The following is a 25,293-nucleotide window of genomic DNA, read 5'->3' as shown; positions in this document are numbered from 1 at the left end:
TGTCAGAGTGCAGATGCCAACGTTAGAGGGTGTCAGCCTGGGCTGGGCCCACAGAAACTATTGAAAACACTTGTGAAATATGTAGATCAAAATTTAAGTTCTTCGCAACGTATTTCTGTATAACAGCTGTTTTATTGGAGTATTTTAGGCGCTACAGAGTTAGTTGCCTTAGGAACCAGATGTTAGAGCAGAGTTAGTTGCCGTAGGAACCTGATGTTAAAGCAGCCTTAAACCTGAAAGCCTTAACTGGTGAAACTGACATGTCTGTTTGGATATTGCAACAACAAAGGAGTTACTGCAAACAACGAACACTGTTTTCTTTTCTCTGACATCATTGCAGGCGTGAAAGAACAGCAGAATATGTACTGGATTCTTTTCCCACACTGCCAGATTCTCCTCTCCTTTTCATCAACAAAACAAAAACGATAACAAAGGCGTTGGGCCGGACAGCGGCACGGTTTCCCCAAATACTGATTCCATCTTGAAGTGCAGTAAGTAGCAGGTGTCAAAAGAATTCCCAGTGAAAAGGTGGTACAGGAAAGATACAGTCTGATGAGTATTTACGTGGATCTAAAAAGATATTTCCAAAATACACATGCCTCAACTAGGCCTACACTGCCAAACCAACTATAGCATGTTGGAGTACCATCCAGGGCCCCCTTTCCTGATAGCGATGGAATTTAGGATTACGAGTGTTTTAACTATGCATCTTTCCTACAACGGCCGAAGATGTACAGTAACACGAGTTTCCCAAAAGACCACACAAAGAAAACGGTCGCTAAGCCCCGTCGTTGGAGCATGTGTCGATACTGATAGGATGGACAGGATGGACAGAAAGACAGCGCTGCTCTCGGATCAGCTTTCTCCATTGAAATCTGTCCTTAACATGATCAGTATTTCACCATACGATGGATTGCCCCCCCCAATGTAATTTCTCTGCCTGTGATATGTGGTTGTGTGGTTGTCCCACCTAGCTATCTGAAGACAAATGAACTGTAAGTCACTCTGGATAAGCTTCTGTTAAAAAAAAAGACAATGTAAAATGTCATGTATTTAAATATGATTGAAATAGGCCTATTGCCTACTGTTTGTATTTTTATTTGAGGCGTATTTTTAAACGTCACTTGTTTGTGTCAATTGCAAAGACATTGGCAACTTTGTATTTGCAGTCAACTTTGTTCTGAAGTTATCGCCGATCACAGAGAGATGGGTAAAACATGTGATTCTATTTTTACTTGTGCACAGTAAATATACATTATGCTAGCAAAAGAACATCAATATATCATTTTTGGAGAAATTACTGACTAAGTAGGCCTGTAGGGGGAAAATATGAATGCGCCAAACTATTTGTAGTAAGTAGGCCTGTAAGGGGAAAATATGAATGCCCAAACTATTTGTAGTAAGTAGGCCTGTAAGGGGAAATATGAATGCCCAAACTATTTGTAGTAAGTAGGCCTGTAAGGGGAAAATATGAATGCCCAAACTATTTGTAGTAAGTAGGCCTGTAAGGGGAAAATATGAATGCCCAAACTATTTGTAGTAAGTAGGCCTGTAAGGGGAAAATATGAATGCCCAAACTATTTGTAGTAAGTAGGCCTAAATAATGCTTGTTCTTGACATACACCTGTGTTAGAGGGTAAGGCAGCCTGGGTAAGGCAGCCTGGGTAAGGCATCCTGGGTAAGGCAGCCTGGGTAAGGCAGCCTGGGTTAGGCAGCCTGGGTTAGGCAGCCTGGGTAAGGCAGCCTGGGTAAGGCAGCCTGGGTAAGGCAGCCTGGGTTAGGTTTACACAAACTACCGAAAACACTTCATTGTTATATGGAGATCGATATGTAGGTTATTCACAACAAATATCTGTCTAGCAGCTGTTGTACTGTATTTAGGGGCTACAGAGTTCGGCTGTAGAGTATAGCCTATCGGACATAGAAAATGGTAAATCATTATCAGTGACTTAACGTTACATCCTCTTTACAATGAAACCAGACACTGTCTGTAAATTGAGATGCAGTATTGAGTAGCAATACACAAAGGAGAGCAAGGCAATACATGGTCTGTAATGTTGTGACAACAGGCCATCTGCCCTCTACGATGTAGCTCACAACCACTTTACCTTTCATGGATGGCTAGTAATGACTTACATTGATTGTGTCATGCTAATACCAAATCTTAAGCCATGCGTGCTTATACCTCTCCTGACCCCATATTTCCAGACTCCCTCTTTCTGTAGAGAACACACGCCTCCTCATCCCTTCCCCCCAACCATTAAACTGCATCTGAACATCAGACTTAATTGATGAAAGGAGGGCCTGTCTTCATTTATAAGCAGGCATCCACCAAACTAATCTGGCTGTGTTGTGAAGTCTGTCCTTTCCATTAAGTGGGACACATTATCTCCTAATCAAATTAAAATAATTTAATTGTCGCCCTCCCTTGATAGATCCGGTGAAAAAAGGAGGCGAGCCGTGTTTGCTGAAGGGGGATGTGTGCAGATTGAACAGGGCCTGTGTCATTACGGTATGAATTTGTAAATAACCAAAGCGTCATGTCATGTCTTTGCTTTGAACCTTTCTATAGGGTGAAGTTGAGTTTGACATTTGATCCACTCTCCCAGCTCAGTGGATACCCAAAACAATTGAGGCTAAGTACCTAGCTGAAGGGGCTCTAGCTATGTGACCCCATGAACGATTGACCTCTGTATCCTACTGATCACTAGTCTCATTTCTTAATCACTACTCTGAGCTGTGTGTGTGTGTGCTGCAAACTAAACCACCTGTGCTGGCCAGTGTGTTAGCTGACGGCTCTGTCCCTGCTACGTGGTTTGCAGGCTGCTATTACCTGAGTCATCCTGTGATTAAGAATGGAAGTCTCTGTGTGGAATGGGGCCGGTCTGTCCGCCTCTGTCCTCCCAGCCCAGCACTGTGTAGGCCCTGGGGGGTCCCCATGGTAACCAGAGTGAAGGATACCCCCGCAGACTCTGGCCCCGGCCACCACTGCCGCCGCCCACCATGGGGGGATCCCTGGGCGTGTGATAAATGAAGGAGCGTGGGATCGTTTGTCCCACTGATAGAGTTTTATCCCCTGCCCTTTCAGAGCAGTCAGACCATAAAGAGAGAGCCACGGCCAAGCGTGACAGGTTAACCCAACAGTAATACAATACTCCTAATGGTCTGGTCTGGGCCAGGGGTTGGAGCCACCGGCCACAACAGCCAGACGTCCGCCCCACCTCTATCGTTATAGGTGCTCTGGGACCACGTCACCCACTTTGTGGTTGTCAAAGAGAGAAGCAAGGACAAAGTGGGCACTTTGATGACTTAATGGGCACATTGATGGTGTCTTAGGGCGGAATGGAGGCGGGCGAGTGCAGGCAAACGGATAGAATAGAGTATACAAGACATTAAGACAAGGAAACGAGCTGTAGGGCGGTGAGGTAAGCCTAAAGCACATCCGGTACTTGGCAATTTTACCCCGTGCTTCAAAGGACTGCGTTTTACAAAGGCCTTTGAATTTATAAGAATTCTACAGCAGCTGGCTGGCAAGTCTATTGTTTTGTCTAGTGCCATTCCTGTTGAATGATTTGATAGCGTAGCAATGCATATGAGAGGTATGAGAAAATAAACATGATCAAACACCAGTGAGCAGTCAGAAGAGATTTAGATTATTTTGTTGTCATGACTTTCACTTGAACATGCCTGTCTCGCTACGATTAATCCTCACAAAGAAAGACAATCCTCGGGGCTAGCCTACTGGTTTATGCTGTAACAAGGTTGTTTGTGTAGATGTTTGTTAGCGTGCACCTTGGGTAGCAGTTAGTCATGTTTGAATATGGCTTTAATTAGCCCTGTGTATTCCAGAAGCAGCAGCTCAGAGCCCTCTGTCCACAGCCCCCCCCCCACACACACCACCACCACCACCGTCCTCTCTGCTGCTCTACTAATAGTGTCCTGTCCTCTCTCCTCCTCCCAGGAACATCAGCGCTCTGTGTGGTTAAGATAATAGCAGCTCACACTAAAGATGTTAATTGAGGAGAGATAATGTGTGGATGCTGTGGGTGTGTGTGTGCATGTGCGTGTGCGTGTGTGTGTGTGTGTGTGTGTGTGTGTGTGTGTGTGTGTGTGTGTGTGTGTGTGTGTGTGTGTGTGTGTGTGTGTGTGTGTGTGTGTGTGTGTGTGTGTGTGTGTTAATATTAAGTTGTGGTGTTCCACCACCAACTAGCCTCTTAATAAACCTCTGTCACACCAGGCGAGGTGTGATAAATCTGGAGGGATTATGATAACTGTGAGTTGTTCCTCCCTCCTTGAATCAGACAGGAAGGTGTGGCAGCAGCGGGGTCTGGTGAGATCTGTCTCAGGGTCTGGTGAGGTCTGTCTCAAGGTCTGGTGAGGTCTGTCTCAGGGTCTGGTGAGGTCTGTCTCAGGGTTTGGTGAGGTCTGTCTCAAGGTGGGCTGGAGACTCAGGGAAGTGTTTGGCCAACTGAAATGTGTAGCGGGCAGGCAGGCAGGTGGGTAGGCGGGCAGGATGGCAGGCGCTAGGCAAGCGGGCGGACGTGTCGGCACTCAATGTGGGTAGAACACAGGGGAAGCAGAGATGGAGTAATCTGACCAAGCAGCTGAAGTGACAGAAGCTACATTAATAGAGGCATATGTCTGGAGCACAGAGAGACGGAAAGAGAGAGAAAACAGACACTGTACCAGCCTGAGAGAGAGGGAAGAGAGAGAGCGAGAGAGAAAGGGTGAGGGGTAAACAGAAAACAGCGCCAGCCTCTGTAATTGCCTCAATCCCACTGGGAATGCTCTCATTCATTTGAAGCAGGCTGTATTCTCACTCTCTCTTTTTTCACAATTGAGGGGGGTGTAGTGGGTGGGATTGGGGTGCGTGGGGTGGAGTTGGGTGGGTGATCCGTGTGCAATCCTCAGTGTGTGATGCTAACGTATGGCGATGAGTGCGATAGCTCCCCTGTGCTGAATCTCCTGTAACATCAGCGTGAGGACCAGTCCATGGCTGTGGCCTGGGTAGAGGAGAGCACAGCACAGCGCTGTGGAAAAGTGAGGGCGGCGATAAGGAGGTAGGCGGACTGCAGCTCAGACCTGTCAGATGTGATCGCGCACCGGAGCGCTCCGCATGTGTCTGTCTCTTTTTATATTTCCCTAAGACAGCCCACCTCTTCACGCCCCCCTCTCTTCTTTTTTTCCCTCTCTCCTCCTCTGCGCTCTGTTTTTTTCTACCTTCCTGGAGGAATTCTTTATTTCTTTATGTCTTGTGTGGCGCGTGCGTTGGATGATGTGCCCCCTCCTCCTTCCTCTTTTCTCCTCCTCTCTCTTTGCCGCTTTCACAGCCTAGTTTTCTTTTTTTCTCAATCTTGTGTGCAGGTTGTATCTGACAGAGAGAGGACCACCGCCACGCTCCAGCCCCGCTCCAACCCACTGTGAGTATTCTTATGCTAATTTTCTCCATCTCCATCTTTCCCAACGTCGGTTTGTCTTTTATTCTCTACCCTTTTATGTTCTCGACCGCGGCGCACTGAGAACGTGGCGGCTGCGACAGAGAGAAAGAAGGAGAGACAGAGAGAGGGAGGGAAGGAGGGAAGAGAGAGGATAAATAGTGCTGTGAGAGAAGTAGCTGTGCTGTGTAGGGGTTTCTCTGAGGATGGTGGAATGGCTGAGGGGGTAGAGGAGGGGGCGGGTCTTGATGTGGTAGATGGTTCTGTGTGTGAATGGTTGGGATGTTGTTGACGACAGTTCGCGTGGAGCGGGTCAGCACACTCAACACTGGGGTCTCTCTTTTACCTTAACTTCTCACTTTCCATATTGACTGACTCTTCTGTTTTGATATTGAGGCTTTTCTGTTTCCTACTGTGTTCCTGTTACCACTACCGAGAGGGGTCCACTGTTGTCATTTGAACAGTGGACATGTGTACGAGAAACAGAGATTTAAGAATAATATTTGTGCGTGTGTGAGTGTTCAAACAAGTCTGTATTCTCTATGGGCAATCATATGTGAGTGTATTTTTATTGTGTGTGTGTGTGTGTTTGTTTATTTATGGGTGAACCAGTGGAGGCTGCTGAGGAGAGGATGGCTCATAATAATGGCTGGAATGCAGCGAATGGAATGGCATCATATACCTGGAGACCATGTGGTTGATGTATTTGATACCATTCCACTAATTCCACTCCAGCCATTACCACGAGACCATCCTCCCCAATTAAGTTGCCACCAACATACTGTATGTGTGTGTATTTTCAGTCTGTTTGTAGCTGTGTTTCTTTGTCCATGCGTGGCAACATGGGAGTGCATGAATATCCGTGTTCATTTGCATACGCGTGTACACCGTAGTCCTACATGTGGGACTATGTATGCATGTGTTTGTGTACAGTTTATGCGTTCACCAAACATGTGAAGTGTATTTGTATCACAAATGTGTAGTGGAGATCAGTATGCTAGTGTCCATACCCACCTGCTGTCCCGTGTGTGTGTGTGATGCGTGCTGTGTGTATGTGGACCAGATGAAGAGTGGGTGTTCTCTGTGTGGGGCTGAGATAGACAGTACCATGCCTCATCACTATGTCAAGGCTAATGGCCACACAGGTCAGCAGGGGTGGACACAGAGTTGGCCATGTAGACCGATGTATGTCAGCACAGCAACACCTTTCACTCAGGCCTGGATAACAATAGGCCTCAGTGTAGTTCACTACATGTGCATACAATAAGGACTAACAGAAAACCTCTGCTTTCTAATGTAAGGAAATATACTGGATATTCAGCTGACAAAATGCAGGGAAAAGTCTGTTGTAGATTCAGTTGACATTTGGATATAGATTGATCTGAAGATGGCAATTAAGCAAAATCCAGAAGCTAGGCATCTGGTGAGGCGGAGGATGCTATTGGCTGGCAGAGGATTACCATTTTAGTCCCATTTTCACATGATGAACCCCAGAATGGATTATCTCACCATGCTAAACAGTGGCTGTTGCAAATGTGATGTATGAAAGAGGTTTGCGCGTCCTTGTGTTATTTGTCCATTTCCGTGACCCGGCAGGTGCTCTGTGATGTAGTATCAGTCTGATTAATGATGATCAGGTCTAAAATGTCCGTTCACATCCAGACAGACCAGCCTTTTCTGGCCCTTATGAAAATGAATAGTCACCTGAAATCCATAGAACGTTAGCAGGCTGTCGACGAGCGCCGTTTTCTAAAGTGAGTCGATTAAAATGAGAACCATTCCACCAATTACAGAAGATTAGGTTCCCCTCCACCAATCTGAATCCTTAAAGCCCTTATGTTTGTACAGCTCTGTGTGTGGAATGGAATTCAGATACAAGATCTGAGCAGAATAGCAATAAAAAGAAGGTAAAAAGTTCTGAGTGAAACTCTGTGGTAAAAATAGCCAGACGAGTTAAAGCACATGATAATGGCCATGTTCTGTTATAATCTCCACCCGGCACAGCCAGAAGAGGACTGGCCACCCCTCATAGCCTGGTTCCTCTCTACGTTTCTTCCTAGGTTTTGGCCTTTCTAGGGAGTTTTTCCGAGCCACCGTGCTTCTACACCTGCATTGCTTGCTGCTTGGGGTTTTAGGCTGGGTTTCTGTACAGCACTTTGATATATCAGCTGATGTACGAAGGGCTATATAAATACATTTGATTTGATTTGATAATTGACACAGTAGTGTGTTGCGCTTGGCTGTAATTAAGTGTGCAACAGAGGTTGTCAGTTGTAAGGAGGATAGAACAGACTATCCTGGTGTATTTAACACACTGGAGCATGTATCATGTCATTCTATGCTTTACAGAGGGTGCTTCTGGGATGGCCTGGCTTTCTTTGCTTCATTTATCTGGGTCTTGTGCTTTATAGCTCCGGTTAGAGGCTTTGTACTGGTTCTTGATCCCAATGTACACAGCGGAAAGTATGAAACTATTGTCTCCGGGGCCCCTTGGAAAAGCTTATCTTCTATTTTTAGCAGGCTTCTCCTCATTGTAGCCTCGGTAGCATGCCTACGTCTGACTGTTGTGCCATAAAGTATCTGTGCTTCATCCCCGCCAAGCCGGCAGCCGGAGACAACTCTCACCCACACATTAGTGATCTATGAGCCATATAACACAGGGCCCGTCACTACCTCCTGGAATACAGGGGACCACGGCTGTGTCACCCTCTCCGTGTGATAGCACCTATATGCGGTGAGAGCTCAATATTAGCGTAATGCGCTAACCGTTTATTTCGCATCATTCACCACCACTTATCACAGAGCTAGACACCAACCGGGACATACTGAACAAAAAAATATCCTAAAGATAAAAATGACATTTCACTAGAGGGTGTTTGTGTGACAGTGATTTATGCTGTGAGCATCCTGCCACCTCATTGAGATGGGAGTGAGTTCTGGGTGGCTAAATCAATTTGTGCAAAGGCCGTCGGTGCTAGTATTGGTTTCGTGATATGATCTTTGTTGTCCATTTTTTTAGAGGTCAGTGCAGATGCAATGACAAGGGCAAAGAACCTGAGCTCTACTCTCTGTTTCTGAGCTGGCAAACCATCCCCCACCAGGGAATTGTGGGAAAAGGAAGCTTTGGTTCTAAAGAGTATATGTTTTGTCAGGGTTCAAACCGAACGTAACGCCCATTACATTGCCAGTTCATTTCCTCCCAGTCAGATCTTGATGGAATGTCTGAGGTTAGACACGAGAATGGTCCTTACATTAGTCACTGTAATTACTCAGTGATTGTGACACAGATCTCCAAGGCGTGCCAAGAGTCATGTCGTAGTAGTAGCTAGCTAGCAGAGAGAGGGCAGAGAGAGCGGGGGTGATAATACTATAATGCTGGTAGTGGATGGAGGAATCTAACACCAGCAGGCCAGATGTTAGAGAGCCGTGGACAGGAAGAGAATATATATGCTGTAAGGTGTGTCATCATGTCACATGATCCATCCCTACTGATCCAGCCTCTTGGTCTTCTGTTCTGACATCTCACAACTAGGCCTAAATATGGAAAGTAAGAAAACCGACCCATTACTTTGGAGGCTTCCCCATATGAATCACACTCAGACCAAGGTCATGAATTTGATTATACCTTGTTTTAGGATGTTATATTGAGCAGTGTTAACTACTGCACAAATGACATAGGAAGTGTTCAGGAACTCCATGGAATTACAAAGCAGTTACTAAATCACAACCATGTATCAATATGTCAGTGCAATGTTCTTCCTGGAGTATGCACAGTGTTCCTACACATCCAGTGTGTTCATAACAAACGGTTCTAAATGAGAGGAAGAGAAGAATGGCATGAAGTAGCACTGCACCATGGTGTTCAGATGACTGTGTTGTTGTGCATGCAGAGAAGTGTAGCTAGCTATGCTTTGTGTTCAGTTTCTAAAAGGTCTCCTATGATGTATGCTATCTACTAGCTGGCTAATCAACCCCAGCTGCAAAACTTTACATTGTTGGTCATAACAGGTGGGAGGGGACAAAGGTCCCACACATGTAAATCCATCCTCTCTTAATCTCCAATTGCCTTTCATTTTCCTATATTGCCTGCTGCCGAGCATCATTGGGAATAAGACGCTGAGACACATTTTTAATTAAGTGCAGTTTTAGCTTCATTGAATTTATAAAAACACAATGGGAGAAAAGAGAGAGGTATTTTTCCTGTCTCATTAATCACAGTGCTACCATGTCTGATACGGCAGTACAGGGAAGAGAACCAGGCTGCAACTGTGGAGTGGAATATTTGAACATCTCAGCACTGATGTGTGCAAAGCGGAGTGTTTGTCTGCAGGGGAGGCTTTGAAATTTCATCCACTCCAGCCCTTTTAACTCGGCAGAGGGAATGTGTGTCTCGCTCTAGTTGGCCAGTGGCTGTTACGGGGGCTCCGTGCCCCCACACCTCCTATCCCCCTTCTCCATCACCCCCCTCCTCACCACCATTTCATGACCTGCTCTGTGTCAGATAGTTTAATGTGAAATTGCTTTTCTTTCAAATTTCCCCCTGGAAACGCAGGTCACTGCAAAATGTTACATCTCATAATGGCATGTTATTGTTGTTCTTTCATATGAGTCCTTACCTTAGAAGTGGAGGATTCCAGTGGCATGCTGAGGTTACAGACAGCTGTTTCTCCCTGCCCTGTTCCTGCCCGTCTCTGATTCCAGTGGCATGCTGAGGTTACAGACAGCTGTTTCTCCCTGCCCTGTTCCTGCCTGTCTCTGATTCCAGTGGCATGCTGAGGTTACAGACAGCTGTTTCTCCCTGCCCTGTTCCTGCCTGTCTCTGATTCCAGTACCATGCTGAGGTTACAGACAGCTGTTTCTCCCTGCCCTGTTCCTGCCTGTCTCTGATTCCAGTACCATGCTAAGGTTACAGACAGCTGTATCTCCCTGCCCTGTTCCTGCCCGTCTCTGATTCCAGTACCATGCTAAGGTTACAGACAGCTGTTTCTCCCTGCCCTGCTCCTGCCTGTCTCTGATTCCAGTACCATGCTAAGGTTACAGACAGCTGTTTCTCCCTGCCCTGTTCCTGCCCGTCTCTGATTCCAGTACCATGCTAAGGTTACAGACAGCTGTTTCTCCCTGCCCTGTTCCTGCCCGTCTCTGATTCCAGTACCATGCTAAGGTTACAGACAGCTGTTTCTCCCTGCCCTGTTCCTGCCTGTCTCTGATTCCAGTACCATGCTAAGGTTACAGACAGCTGTTTCTCCCTGCCCTGTTCCTGCCCGTCTCTGATTCCAGTGGCATGCTGAGGTTACAGACAGCTGTTTCTCCCTGCCCTGTTCCTGCCTGTCTCTGATTCCAGTGGCATGCTGAGGTTACAGACAGCTGTTTCTCCCTGCCCTGTTCCTGCCCGTCTCTGATTCCAGTACCATGCTAAGGTTACAGACAGCTGTTTCTCCCTGCCCTGTTCCTGCCCGTCTCTGATTCCAGTGGCATGCTGAGGTTACAGACAGCTGTTTCTCCCTGCCCTGTTCCTGCCCGTCTCTGATTCCAGTGGCATGCTGAGGTTACAGACAGCTGTATCTCCCTGCCCTGTTCCTGCCCGTCTCTGATTCCAGTGGCATGCTGAGGTTACAGACAGCTGTATCTCCCTGCCCTGTTCCTGCCCGTCTCTGATTCCAGTGGCATGCTGAGGTTACAGACAGCTGTTTCTCCCTGCCCTGCTCCTGCCCGTCTCTGATTCCAGTGGCATGCTGAGGTTACAGACAGCTGTTTCTCCCTGCCCTGCTCCTGCCCGTCTCTGATTCCAGTGGCATGCTGAGGTTACAGACAGCTGTATCTCCCTGCCCTGCTCCTGCCCGTCTCTGATTCCAGTGGCATGCTGAGGTTACAGACAGCTGTTTCTCCCTGCCCTGCTCCTGCCCGTCTCTGATTCCAGTGGCATGCTGAGGTTACAGACAGCTGTTTCTCCCTGCCCTGCTCCTGCCCGTCTCTGATTCCAGTGGCATGCTAAGGTTACAGACAGCTGTATCTCCCTGCCCTGTTCCTGCCCGTCTCTGATTCCAGTACCATGCTAAGGTTACAGACAGCTGTTTCTCCCTGCCCTGCTCCTGCCCGTCTCTGATTCCAGTGGCATGCTGAGGTTACAGACAGCTGTTTCTCCCTGCCCTGTTCCTGCCCGTCTCTGATTCCAGTGGCATGCTGAGGTTACAGACAGCTGTTTCTCCCTGCCCTGCTCCTGCCCGTCTCTGATTCCAGTGGCATGCTGAGGTTACAGACAGCTGTTTCTCCCTGCCCTGCTCCTGCCCGTCTCTGATTCCAGTGGCATGCTAAGGTTACAGACAGCTGTTTCTCCCTGCCCTGCTCCTGCCCGTCTCTGATTCCAGTACCATGCTAAGGTTACAGACAGCTGTTTCTCCCTGCCCTGCTCCTGCCCGTCTCTGATTCCAGTACCATGCTAAGGTTACAGACAGCTGTTTCTCCCTGCCCTGCTCCTGCCTGTCTCTGATTCCAGTGGCATGCTAAGGTTACAGACAGCTGTTTCTCCCTGCCCTGCTCCTGCCTGTCTCTGATTCCAGTACCATGCTAAGGTTACAGACAGCTGTTTCTCCCTGCCCTGCTCCTGCCTGTCTCTGATTCCAGTACCATGCTAAGGTTACAGACAGCTGTTTCTCCCTGCCCTGTTCCTGCCTGTCTCTGATTCCAGTACCATGCTAAGGTTACAGACAGCTGTATCTCCCTGCCCTGTTCCTGCCCGTCTCTGATTCCAGTACCATGCTAAGGTTACAGACAGCTGTTTCTCCCTGCCCTGCTCCTGCCTGTCTCTGATTCCAGTGGCATGCTAAGGTTACAGACAGCTGTTTCTCCCTGCCCCGCTCCTGCCTGTCTCTGATTCCAGTGGCATGCTAAGGTTACAGACAGCTGTTTCTCCCTGCCCTGTTCCTGCCCGTCTCTGATTCCAGTGGCATGCTAAGGTTACAGACAGCTGTATCTCCCTGCCCTGTTCCTGCCCGTCTCTGATTCCAGTGGCATGCTAAGGTTACAGACAGCTGTATCTCCCTGCCCTGTTCCTGCCTGTCTCTGATTCCAGTGGCATGCTAAGGTTACAGACAGCTGTATCTCCCTGCCCTGTTCCTGCCCGTCTCTGATTCCAGTACCATGCTAAGGTTACAGACAGCTGTTTCTCCCTGCCCCGCTCCTGCCTGTCTCTGATTCCAGTGGCATGCTAAGGTTACAGACAGCTGTTTCTCCCTGCCCTGTTCCTGCCCGTCTCTGATTCCAGTGGCATGCTAAGGTTACAGACAGCTGTTTCTCCCTGCCCCGCTCCTGCCCGTCTCTGATTCCAGTACCATGCTAAGGTTACAGACAGCTGTTTCTCCCTGCCCTGTTCCTGCCCGTCTCTGATTCCAGTGGCATGCTAAGGTTACAGACAGCTGTATCTCCCTGCCCTGTTCCTGCCCGTCTCTGATTCCAGTGGCATGCTAAGGTTACAGACAGCTGTTTCTCCCTGCCCCGTTCCTGCCCGTCTCTGATTCCAGTACCATGCTAAGGTTACAGACAGCTGTTTCTCCCTGCCCCGTTCCTGCCCGTCTCTGATTCCAGTACCATGCTAAGGTTACAGACAGCTGTTTCTCCCTGCCCTGTTCCTGCCCGTCTCTGATTCCAGTGGCATGCTAAGGTTACAGACAGCTGTTTCTCCCTGCCCGTTCCTGCCTGTCTCTGATTCCAGTACCATGCTAAGGTTACAGACAGCTGTTTCTCCCTGCCCCGTTCCTGCCCGTCTCTGATTCCAGTACCATGCTAAGGTTACAGACAGCTGTTTCTCCCTGCCCTGTTCCTGCCCGTCTCTGATTCCAGTACCATGCTAAGGTTACAGACAGCTGTTTCTCCCTGCCCCGCTCCTGCCCGTCTCTGATTCCAGTACCATGCTAAGGTTACAGACAGCTGTTTCTCCCTGCCCCGCTCCTGCCTGTCTCTGATTCCAGTACCATGCTAAGGTTACAGACAGCTGTTTCTCCCTGCCCCGTTCCTGCCCGTCTCTGATTCCAGTGGCATGCTAAGGTTACAGACAGCTGTTTCTCCCTGCCCCGCTCCTGCCTGTCTCTGATTCCAGTGGCATGCTAAGGTTACAGACAGCTGTTTCTCCCTGCCCCGCTCCTGCCTGTCTCTGATTCCAGTGGCATGCTAAGGTTACAGACAGCTGTTTCTCCCTGCCCTGCTCCTGCCTGTCTCTGATTCCAGTGGCATGCTAAGGTTACAGACAGCTGTTTCTCCCTGCCCTGTTCCTGCCCGTCTCTGATTCCAGTGGCATGCTAAGGTTACAGACAGCTGTTTCTCCCTGCCCTGTTCCTGCCCGTCTCTGATTCCAGTGGCATGCTAAGGTTACAGACAGCTGTTTCTCCCTGCCCTGTTCCTGCCTGTCTCTGATTCCAGTGGCATGCTAAGGTTACAGACAGCTGTTTCTCCCTGCCCCGCTCCTGCCTGTCTCTAATTCCAGTACCATGCTAAGGTTACAGACAGCTGTTTCTCCCTGCCCCGTTCCTGCCCGTCTCTGATTCCAGTGGCATGCTAAGGTTACAGACAGCTGTTTCTCCCTGCCCCGCTCCTGCCCGTCTCTGATTCCAGTACCATGCTAAGGTTACAGACAGCTGTTTCTCCCTGCCCTGTTCCTGCCTGTCTCTGATTCCAGTGGCATGCTAAGGTTACAGACAGCTGTTTCTCCCTGCCCTGCTCCTGCCTGTCTCTGATTCCAGTGGCATGCTAAGGTTACAGACAGCTGTTTCTCCCTGCCCTGTTCCTGCCCGTCTCTGATTCCAGTGGCATGCTAAGGTTACAGACAGCTGTTTCTCCCTGCCCTGTTCCTGCCCGTCTCTGATTCCAGTGGCATGCTGAGGTTACAGACAGCTGTTTCTCCCTGCCCTGTTCCTGCCTGTCTCTGATTCCAGTGGCATGCTAAGGTTACAGACAGCTGTTTCTCCCTGCCCTGTTCCTGCCCGTCTCTGATTCCAGTACCATGCTAAGGTTACAGACAGCTGTTTCTCCCTGCCCCGCTCCTGCCTGTCTCTGATTCCAGTGGCATGCTAAGGTTACAGACAGCTGTTTCTCCCTGCCCTGTTCCTGCCCGTCTCTGATTCCAGTGGCATGCTAAGGTTACAGACAGCTGTTTCTCCCTGCCCCGCTCCTGCCCGTCTCTGATTCCAGTACCATGCTAAGGTTACAGACAGCTGTTTCTCCCTGCCCTGTTCCTGCCCGTCTCTGATTCCAGTGGCATGCTAAGGTTACAGACAGCTGTTTCTCCCTGCCCCGCTCCTGCCCGTCTCTGATTCCAGTGGCATGCTAAGGTTACAGACAGCTGTTTCTCCCTGCCCCGTTCCTGCCCGTCTCTGATTCCAGTACCATGCTAAGGTTACAGACAGCTGTTTCTCCCTGCCCCGTTCCTGCCCGTCTCTGATTCCAGTACCATGCTAAGGTTACAGACAGCTGTTTCTCCCTGCCCCGTTCCTGCCCGTCTCTGATTCCAGTGGCATGCTAAGGTTACAGACAGCTGTTTCTCCCTGCCCCGTTCCTGCCTGTCTCTGATTCCAGTACCATGCTAAGGTTACAGACAGCTGTTTCTCCCTGCCCCGTTCCTGCCCGTCTCTGATTCCAGTACCATGCTAAGGTTACAGACAGCTGTTTCTCCCTGCCCCGTTCCTGCCCGTCTCTGATTCCAGTACCATGCTAAGGTTACAGACAGCTGTTTCTCCCTGCCCCGCTCCTGCCCGTCTCTGATTCCAGTACCATGCTAAGGTTACAGACAGCTGTTTCTCCCTGCCCCGTTCCTGCCTGTCTCTGATTCCAGTACCATGCTAAGGTTACAGACAGCTGTTTCTCCCTGCCCCGTTCCTGCCCGTCTCTGATTCCAGTGGCATGCTAAGGTTACAGACAACTGTTTCTCCCTGTCCCGCTCCTGCCTGTCTCTGATTCCAGTACCATGCTAAGGTTACAGACAGCTGTTTCTCCCTGCCCTGCTCCTGCCCGTCTCTGATTCCAGTGGCATGCTAAGGTTACAGACAGCTGTTTCTCCCTGCCCTGCTCCTGCCCGTCTCTGATTCCAGTACCATGCTAAGGTTACAGACAGCTGTTTCTCCCTGCCCTGCTCCTGCCTGTCTCTGATTCCAGTACCATGCTAAGGTTACAGACAGCTGTTTCTCCCTGCCCTGCTCCTGCCCGTCTCTGATTCCAGTACCATGCTAAGGTTACAGACAGCTGTATCTCCCTGCCCTGCTCCTGCCTGTCTCTGATTCCAGTACCATGCTAAGGTTACAGACAGCTGTTTCTCCCTGCCCCGCTCCTGCCTGTCTCTGATTCCAGTGGCATGCTAAGGTTACAGACAGCTGTTTCTCCCTGCCCTGCTCCTGCCTGTCTCTGATTCCAGTGGCATGCTAAGGTTACAGACAGCTGTTTCTCCCTGCCCTGTTCCTGCCCGTCTCTGATTCCAGTGGCATGCTAAGGTTACAGACAGCTGTTTCTCCCTGCCCCGCTCCTGCCTGTCTCTGATTCCAGTACCATGCTAAGGTTACAGACAGCTGTTTCTCCCTGCCCTGCTCCTGCCTGTCTCTGATTCCAGTACCATGCTAAGGTTACAGACAGCTGTTTCTCCCTGCCCTGCTCCTGCCTGTCTCTGATTCCAGTGGCATGCTAAGGTTACAGACAGCTGTTTCTCCCTGCCCCGCTCCTGCCTGTCTCTGATTCCAGTGGCATGCTAAGGTTACAGACAGCTGTTTCTCCCTGCCCTGTTCCTGCCCGTCTCTGATTCCAGTGGCATGCTAAGGTTACAGACAGCTGTTTCTCCCTGCCCTGTTCCTGCCCGTCTCTGATTCCAGTACCATGCTAAGGTTACAGACAGCTGTTTCTCCCTGCCCCGTTCCTGCCCGTCTCTGATTCCAGTACCATGCTAAGGTTACAGACAGCTGTTTCTCCCTGCCCCGCTCCTGCCTGTCTCTGATTCCAGTACCATGCTAAGGTTACAGACAGCTGTTTCTCCCTGCCCCGTTCCTGCCCGTCTCTGATTCCAGTGGCATGCTAAGGTTACAGACAGCTGTTTCTCCCTGCCCCGCTCCTGCCTGTCTCTGATTCCAGTACCATGCTAAGGTTACAGACAGCTGTTTCTCCCTGCCCCGCTCCTGCCTGTCTCTGATTCCAGTACCATGCTAAGGTTACAGACAGCTGTTTCTCCCTGCCCCGTTCCTGCCCGTCTCTGATTCCAGTGGCATGCTAAGGTTACAGACAGCTGTATCTCCCTGCCCCGCTCCTGCCCGTCTCTGATTCCAGTCGTGCCCATGGTAACCCTGCTGAAAAATTTATCAACACCACTCTATGATTACTCTATACATTAGCGGGGCTTAAATTTAATTTGTTGGCAGGGCCCGGCGGTAAAGCTATGGGCCTGGCCTATCAGAGGCACTTTGTAAAGGCCCTGAAAGAGCCTCCTGGGGTGATCCTATCAGTCAGACACACTGACTGTCAGCAGACACGCTCTGTTAGTCAGCAGCACTGTGGCCCTCCCAAGCCCAGACGCTGGCGCTCAGCGCTCCACTGGGGCAGGGCTGTGGGCATCGTGGCTCCCCACCTGCCAATCAAACACCCAGCCAGGACCACGACCTCTGGCTCCCTGTTGAAATGGATGCTCTTCAACAGGTGATCCAACAGACAAGACTATATACCCATAGCAAGGCCACAGCACCAATAGATACATATAGTACTGTAATGCTAGCACAGTACACTTATTATGTTAGCAAATCCTGATGGGGTATTTGACCTTAACTATGTATGGTCATTTGCCTTGATGATTCACATGAATCTAAAGCTACTGCTGATATCTCTTAGGTGGCTATAACATGACCATACATACTGTGAAGGAGAAGGTATGTCTAAATGTAAAGGGTTTCACTGAAAATGTCTAATGTGTTGAGACCAAAAGCCTTTTCTCCCCAGCAGTCAAGGAGAAAGGGTTGTTGCTAGTTGGTGTATATATGCATTTCTCTTGCCTTTTGAAATGTGTAGCTAGTATTTTTAGCTTTTTCAACTGGCTTGAGCTCAGGCCTGTCGAGGCTGCTTTTATCAGAGCTCACAGTCACAGTACAGGCGGAAAAAATGTATGTTTTTAGAGGTTTTCCCAGGGAGAAATGTTTCAACTGGTTACAAAAAAAATAACAAGAAGCACTTACACTGCTGTGCGGCTTTAATTGGGATCCATTTTCATTTCAAACGTTTTTAAAATATCTGGAATGGAACACACACTGTAAAGTGCTGTACAAATCTTCCCAGATACATTACTTTGTCAGAGTCAGATTGGTTCAAGGCATATGTGTTCATAACGTGTACCTTGGAACATAATAGCCCAGCTCCACCATTCAACACAGAACCATGTAGTGGCCCTTACTCACAATATAACGTGAGAAGGGGGTCAAAGGTTGACAATGACTTTCAGTTCTACCAGACTTCAATGAATAGGGAAGCAGGGACATGCATGTATCCGTGGAGAAATGCAATTTTCGATTTCATAATGTTTGATAATCTCCATGTCAAACCAGACTAACCAGATTCCTCACCTGTCACCTTACACTGTTAGAAAAAAAAATGCTATCTGGAACCTAAAATGGTTATTTCGCTGTCTTCGGTAGGAGAACCCTTTAAAGAACCCTTTTTGGTTCCAGGTAGAAAGAAACCTTTTGGTTCAAAGTATAACTATTTTGGGTTCCCTGTAGAACCCTTAACACAGAGGGTTCTACATGGAACTTAAAAGGGTTCTACATGGACTTTGAAAGGGTTCTACCTGGAACCAAAAAGGGTTATCCTATGGGGACAGCCGAAGAACCCTTTTGGCACCCTTTTTTCTAAAATTGTAAACTTAACCATTCATTCATTCATTTGATCAATTAATGGCACCCAGAGGACGCAATGGGGACACATCCGCCCCCCAGTGACACGTGAAATATAGACTGATAATGCCTCTGCCTCCTTAACACTGCTCACGACCACCTCTCTGTCTGACAGGCTGGCCTACCGCATGTGTCATAATGAGAGGATCTCCTCTCCGTCAGTTCGGTGTACCTTAAAATGCTGTCTGAATTTCTGTGAGGAAAAAATCCCCAGATTAAGAATTTGCCCTAGACTCAGGGGAACCGATGAGCGCTTTCCCTTTGTGTGCAAATAACAATCGCCGGAATGTCAGCTCTTTCCGCCGTCCGATTCAGAGCCATCCCAGTGTTTCTTCCTCTTCTTCTGATGGCTGGGTGTGTGTTAGATCTGTCCCTGAGGCGGTGTTACAGAGAAGAGCATCTCAGCATAAATACCAGTTATCTCCACCACCTACCTCCACCTCCTCCACCACTACCTACCTCCACCTACCTCCACCACCACCTACCTCCACCTCCTCCACCACTACGACCTACCTCCACCACCCCCTACCTCCACCTCCTCCACCACCACCTACCACCACCTCCTCCACCACCACCTACCTCCACCACCACGACCTATTTCCACCACCACATACCTCCACCTCCTCCACCACCATCTACCTCCACCTACCTCCACCACCACATACCTCCACCTACCTCCACCACCACATACCACCACATACCTCCGCCTACCTCCACCACCACCTACCTCAACCACCACGACCTATTTCCACCACCACATACCTCCACCTCCTCCACCACCATCTACCTTCACCTACCTCCACCACCACATACCTCCACCTACCTCCACCACCACCTACCTCCACCTCCTCCACCACCACCTACCTCCACCTACCTCCACCACCACCTACCTCCACCACTACCACCTACCTCCACCACCTACCTCCACCACCACTTCCTACCTCCACCACTACCACCTACCTCGACCACCTACCTCCACCTACCTCCACCACCTACCTCCACCACCACTTCCTACCTCCACCACCACCTACCCCCACCTACCTCCACCACCACCTACCTCCACCTACCTCCACCACCACTTTCTACCTCCACCACCTACCTCCACCTCCACCTACCTCCACCACCACCTACCTCCACCACCACCTACCTCCACCACCACTTCCTACCTCCACCACCACCACCTACCTCCATCACCACCACCTACATCCATCACCACCACCTACCTCCACCACCACTTCCTACCTCCACCACCACTACCTACCACCACCAACTACCTCCAGCTACCTCCACCACCACCTACCCCCACCACCACTACCACCTACCTCCACCACCTTCCTCCACCACCACTACCTACCACCACCACCTACCTCCACCACCACTATCTACCTCCACCATTACCTACCTCCACCTCCTCCACCACCACCTACCACCACCTACCTCCACCACTACCAACTACCTCCACCACCTAGATCCACCACCACTTCCTAACTCCACCACCACCAACACCACCACCTACGTCCGCCACCACCGCCTACCTCCACCACCACCACCACCTACCTCCAACCTACCTCCACCACCTACCTCCACCATCATCTACCTCCACCACCACCTACCTCCACCACCACCACCTACCTCCACCACCACAACCTTCCACCACCCCCTACCTCCACCACCAGCACCACCTACCACCTACCTCCACCACCACCATCTACTTCCACCACCACCACCTACCTCCACCACCACAACCTTCCACCACCTACCTCCACCACCACAACGTACCACCACACCTACCTCCACCACCACAACCTTCCACCACCATCTACCTCCACCACCACCACCTACCTCCACCACCACCACCTACCTCCACCACCACCACCTACCTCCACCACCACCATCTACCTCCACCACCACCACCACCACCACCACCACCACCTACCTCCACCACCACCATCTACCTCCACCACCATCACCTACCTCCACCACCATCACCTACCTCCACCACCTACCTCCACCATCACCTACCTCCACCACCACCATCTACCTCCTCCACCATCACCTACCTCCACCACCACCACCTACCTCCACCACCACCATCTACCTCCACCTCCACCATCACCTACCTCCACCACCACCACCTACCTCCACCACCACCATCTACCTCCACCACCATCTACCTCCACCTCCACCATCCACCTCCACCACCATCACCTACCTCCACCACCACCATCTACCTCCACCTCCACCACCACCATCCACCTCCACCACCATCACCTACCTCCACCTCCACCACCACCATCTACCTCCACCACCACCACCTACCTCCACCACCACCATATACCTCCACCACAACCACCACCTACCTCCACCACCACCTACCCCCACCAGCCTATTAGAGGGAGATGAGGAGGAGCTCTTGCATTGTCTCTCCCTCTCAGTTGTTCACTTTGAATTATTTAATTACTTTGCTTGAGACTTGAGCAATTATACCTCGCGCTGCGTATCTGTTAATTATATCTGACCTCACGTTCCCGCTGTTCTATTAATTGTTCACCGAGATGACATTCTTAGATAACTGTCAGTGTCATATTCACATTGTACAGTACAATGTAATAGGAAGATGGAATAGGGAGATTTAATATTGCAGGTTGGTTCTGCGTAGCTCGGTAGCGGTTAGCGTTGCCTTCTTGCTGTCGTCCATATTCCCGGTGGGGCCATAATGGTACTGATGCCCCCTGGTTCGTCCTCTTAACCCGAGCCCTGCCATGGTTGCCATTGGTTACCCATGTGCCTCAGAGCCCATGTGCACAGGAATGTTTTGTTAATTATAACTGATGTTCAGAGACCTCCAATCTCTGATCCCCCGTCCATGTTGTGCGCTGCATGCAGATGTTGCCAATGAATTTCAATCAGCCTGGCACCTCTAAAAACTGCATGCTTAAAACTCCTGGAGTACATGTCTCTAAAACACACTCAGTGTTTCTAGCCCTTCTACATCCGTTGAGTGTTTGTAGCTTAATTGCATCCATTCCCTAAAAGTGCTGTTTGAAATTGCTGCTGCTGTTGTTTCCTTTTGCTACCCGTCATTCATTTTGGTAAGCAACCCCTTCATTCATTTTGGTAAGCAACCCCTTCATTCATTTTGGTAAGCAACCCCTTCATTCATTTTGGTAAGCAACCCCTTCATTCATTTTGGTAAGCAACCCCTTCATTCATTTTGGTAAGCAACCCCTTCATTCATTTTGGTAAGCAACCCCTTCATTCATTTTGGTAAGCAACCCCTTCATTCATTTTGGTAAGCAACCCCTTCATTCATTTTGGTAAGCAACCCCTTCATTCATTTTAGTAAGCAACCCCTTCATTCATTTTGGTAAGCAACCCCTTCATTAATTTTGGTAAGCAACCCCTTCATTCATTTTGGTAAGCAACCCCTTCATTCATTTTGGTAAGCAACCCCTTCATTCATTGGTATTCAGCTTGAGGTGGCGCGAGCGTCAATCTGTTTAAGAGCGTGGAGGGGGGATGGCACCTTTCGGTTAAGGCTGCCTGGCCATCCTGGAGCGCTGGGTGCGTATGCTCGGACAGCTGACCTTAGAGTTAGTGAGTGTCGCCATGGAGGAACCCGGAGCTCAGTAACATGCCCTCCGGCCCTCTCTCCCTCCCTGCCTCCCTCCCTCCCTCCCTGCCTCCTTCCCTGCCTCCCTCCCTCCCTGCTTTCATCCCTCCCCGCCTGTCTGCCTGCATTGCTGCCCGGCTTGAGGGGAAGGGAGGGGTGTATGGCTGGAGCTGCAGCCACAATCCATTACTTTTACCTAAGCAAGGGGAGAAAAAGGAGGGAGAGAGAGATTGAGTTAAGGGCTAGGGCACCTCAGAGTCCTGTCTTCTGCATGCTAATTTAGCTAGCCGCTACGAGAGGGATCAGAATCCTCTGGCTGAGACGTGGCCTCTCAACCCACCAGGCCTGGATATCCCCTACCCCTTTGCATTACTATAGAACAGCTACAGTGTGTTCTCTACATATAGCTAGCAGACTAAAGTCAACCTCTATGATATGTAGAGATTTCTGCTCCGTGAAAAATGGAGCCAGAAAAATGTTGGATACACTGATCTTATTATCCATGACCATACTAATGATAACTCAAAATGCAGAGTTTCACAAAATGCTCTCTGGTTTGGTTAATTGGTCTCAGTGATGGTATTTACGCTGGGGAATGACTGGTTTATTTTAAACATGTTATTTCTTCATTAAACTTGTTTGACTTTTTTGTGCGAGACCCTGGCACTGTCGTAGTTGCATATTGCTGAAATGTAGCTGAATTATAATGGTTGAATTACGCTGTCCTCCGTTACCGTCCACTGAATTGTCACATCTCCTGCCTTTCTTCAGTGGTCATTGTTCTGATTCCATCTCCCATGCAGGCTAGACAGACAACCCGATGAGCGTTTGTGCCCGAGCAATGAGACGCGGGGTGATTGTGAGCCACTGCTGAAAGCTATCACTATCCGAGTGGAAAATACACATGACAACTGGTTTACAGGTTCCAAATGAGAACCCACCACGAACGGGGGAAAGCCACCCGGGATTGGTACACACCGACATTGATACATTTCATCAAAGGTTCTGTGCTGAGGTGTGTCTAATCTTTGCTGTGCCTCTCGGTGAGGTAGGACCCCGACACTCTCTCATTATTTGACGACAAAACATTCACAGTGTGTATTCAGCCGGGTTCAGCCAGCCACAATACACTCCCCACATACACAAGTCCCCTGTGTGGGATCATAAAGTGGCTCTATAGCCCAGCTTTAAAGGGGCCGGCAGTTAAAATGCAGCCACATCCACTCCCCCACTTTAACCAGAGAGTGGTTGAATAGAGAACTAAATAAAACAGCCTGTCAATAGCCTTTCATTTTGAATAGAGAACAAATGCAATTCAATAGCCTGGTAATGGCCTACATTTTCCTCCAGACTCTTGATATTGATTTGATGGCTTAATTTGACTTTGGCAGGTGGGATGCGATTGGCAATGTATACAGCTGCATGCAATTTACCCCAAACAACACAATAAACAACAAATATGCAGTCGTTCGACAACACAACTGTTTTCCATGGCACTGCATCCTGGGCCATCTGAATGTATTGGACCACATGGGGATCTGTTGGCAGGTCCAGGCTCCACGTTTACACCCAAAATGTTATTTTGATTTCGCCGACACTAAGATAATGTTTCATAACACACAGTCAGTCATAAATTAGCCCATCTGTCTTTTTGAGCGCCTCAGTATTCATCAAATCTGTCTCTGTGTCTCCGTGTGCTGGGTCTCTCTCTGTTCTCTCTATCTTCTCTCTCTCTTTCTCCCTCTGTCTGCTTGACCACAGTGACTCGTTCTCGCTCCACACGGAGTTACTGATGGCTGTCAGCTCAATGAGCTAGTTCTCCTGAGATTGCATTTGAGCCAAATTCCTGATCCTTTCTCATCCTCCTCTTCCTCATTCTTTTTTTGCTCTTTCTCTCTCCCTCTTACAGACGCACACACACACACACACACACACACACACACACACACACACACACACACACACACACACACACACACACACACACACACACACACACACACACACACACACACACACACACACACACACACACAGAACATTATCCAGTTTGGCTGTACGATATTCAAAATGAATCATTGGGAACTGTGTGAAAGTGAGTGGATGGTCGATGTGTCACTCACTCCCATCAGCTTATTCATATAGACAACTATTCAATGAGTGCAGTCTGCAGCTGATTCCAGTCACATCAGCAACCCTAATGGAACCAGTCCCATTGGCTGACTACTGCATATGATGGGAAATCAATCTTCCTATTTTTTATACAGCTTGGTCTATTATGCCAACACGAGTCTTGAAAAGACAGCTTGTCTTATTTAACATGATGTTTGACAGATATTTTTACCCTTCGTGATCTAGTGAAACCGTACACAGATGAAATGTTTTTGTTTTCTCTACATTTAATTACATTTAGCAAAATAGTTGTGTTGTTTTATCAAGGTATTTATTGACATAGTATAAATCTATACTGAAAAATAAAGTGCGACCAACATTTGTGTTAATTAAGTAGGAATGAAATTCTGTGTAATTATTTTTCCAATGGCTGCCATATTCATGAGTGTATTTCTCCAGACAATCCCATACAGAACAGGCTGTTAGCTACTGTACGTCTCACAGTACAGGAATACAGACTTGTTAAGCTCTCTCTCATCTGGTAGCTGTGCCGCCACCCGTCCTCTGTCTCTTTCTTGTCATCAAAGGGGAGGGGAGAAGTCTTTACACAAGAAGACTCCTAGTGAGTGTGACTCTTAAGTCTTACCTAGGTGAGCAGTTTTGATCAGTGTCTGAATATTTAAAATATAATTTCAATGGGAGACGGGTTTGAGGGAGTTAAATTCTCAGTCGAGAGTCAAACCCTGTCTGGCTCATGTCATGCTAATGATCTTTTTCTTCTCTGTCGCTGTCAAAACAGAGGCACTTCTTTCATTGTTTTTAATGTTGTTTTCTCTTCCCTCACAAGTATTTCATAAAGGAGTGCGGGGAACGATGATGCCTAGATAGAAATCCTGTGTCATTTACATGACTGATTACAGTGCAATTTCACACTTATTTGCATGGCTATACTGAACATCCTCGCAGAACTAATGGATTGTTGGAGGGAGCGGCTGCCTGTTCAAGGCTAGCTAACACTGGCCATGCAAATGAGCAGAGAGACACTGATGGTGTGCTTTATTAAGCTCAGGAGTATCTGCTCAATAAGACACATTCAGAGCTGCAGCCTGCATGCCTCTCTCCCTCTCCCCTCTCTCTCTCTCTCTCTCTCTCTCTCTCTCTCTCTCTCTCTCTCTCTCTCTCTCTCTCTCTCTCTCTCTCTCTCTCTCTCTCTCTCTCTCCCTCTCTCTCT

General features: G+C 49.0%; 1 protein-coding gene across 5 annotated transcripts in view; it reads left to right on the top strand.

The window, feature by feature from the left end:
- LOC118371835 (RNA binding protein fox-1 homolog 3-like) overlaps window positions 1-25,293 on the top strand; it is a 498,524-nt gene that overhangs the window by 168,971 nt on the left and 304,260 nt on the right. For 4 of the 5 annotated variants that reach the window (XM_052491349.1, XM_052491350.1, XM_052491345.1 and 1 more), the window contains exon 4: window positions 5,365-5,420. The gene's annotated coding sequence lies outside the window, so the exon portion shown is untranslated. Of the gene's footprint in view, window positions 1-4,920; window positions 5,061-5,364; window positions 5,421-25,293 lie in introns of those variants that run through there. The other variant, XM_052491347.1, reaches the window with a different exon arrangement.

This window comes from Oncorhynchus keta, chromosome 32 (assembly GCF_023373465.1).
Source record: "Oncorhynchus keta strain PuntledgeMale-10-30-2019 chromosome 32, Oket_V2, whole genome shotgun sequence".
Lineage (NCBI taxonomy): Eukaryota > Metazoa > Chordata > Actinopteri > Salmoniformes > Salmonidae > Oncorhynchus > Oncorhynchus keta.
Note: the sequence above shows the minus strand (reverse complement) of the source record. Positions and strands in the feature narration are given on the sequence as shown.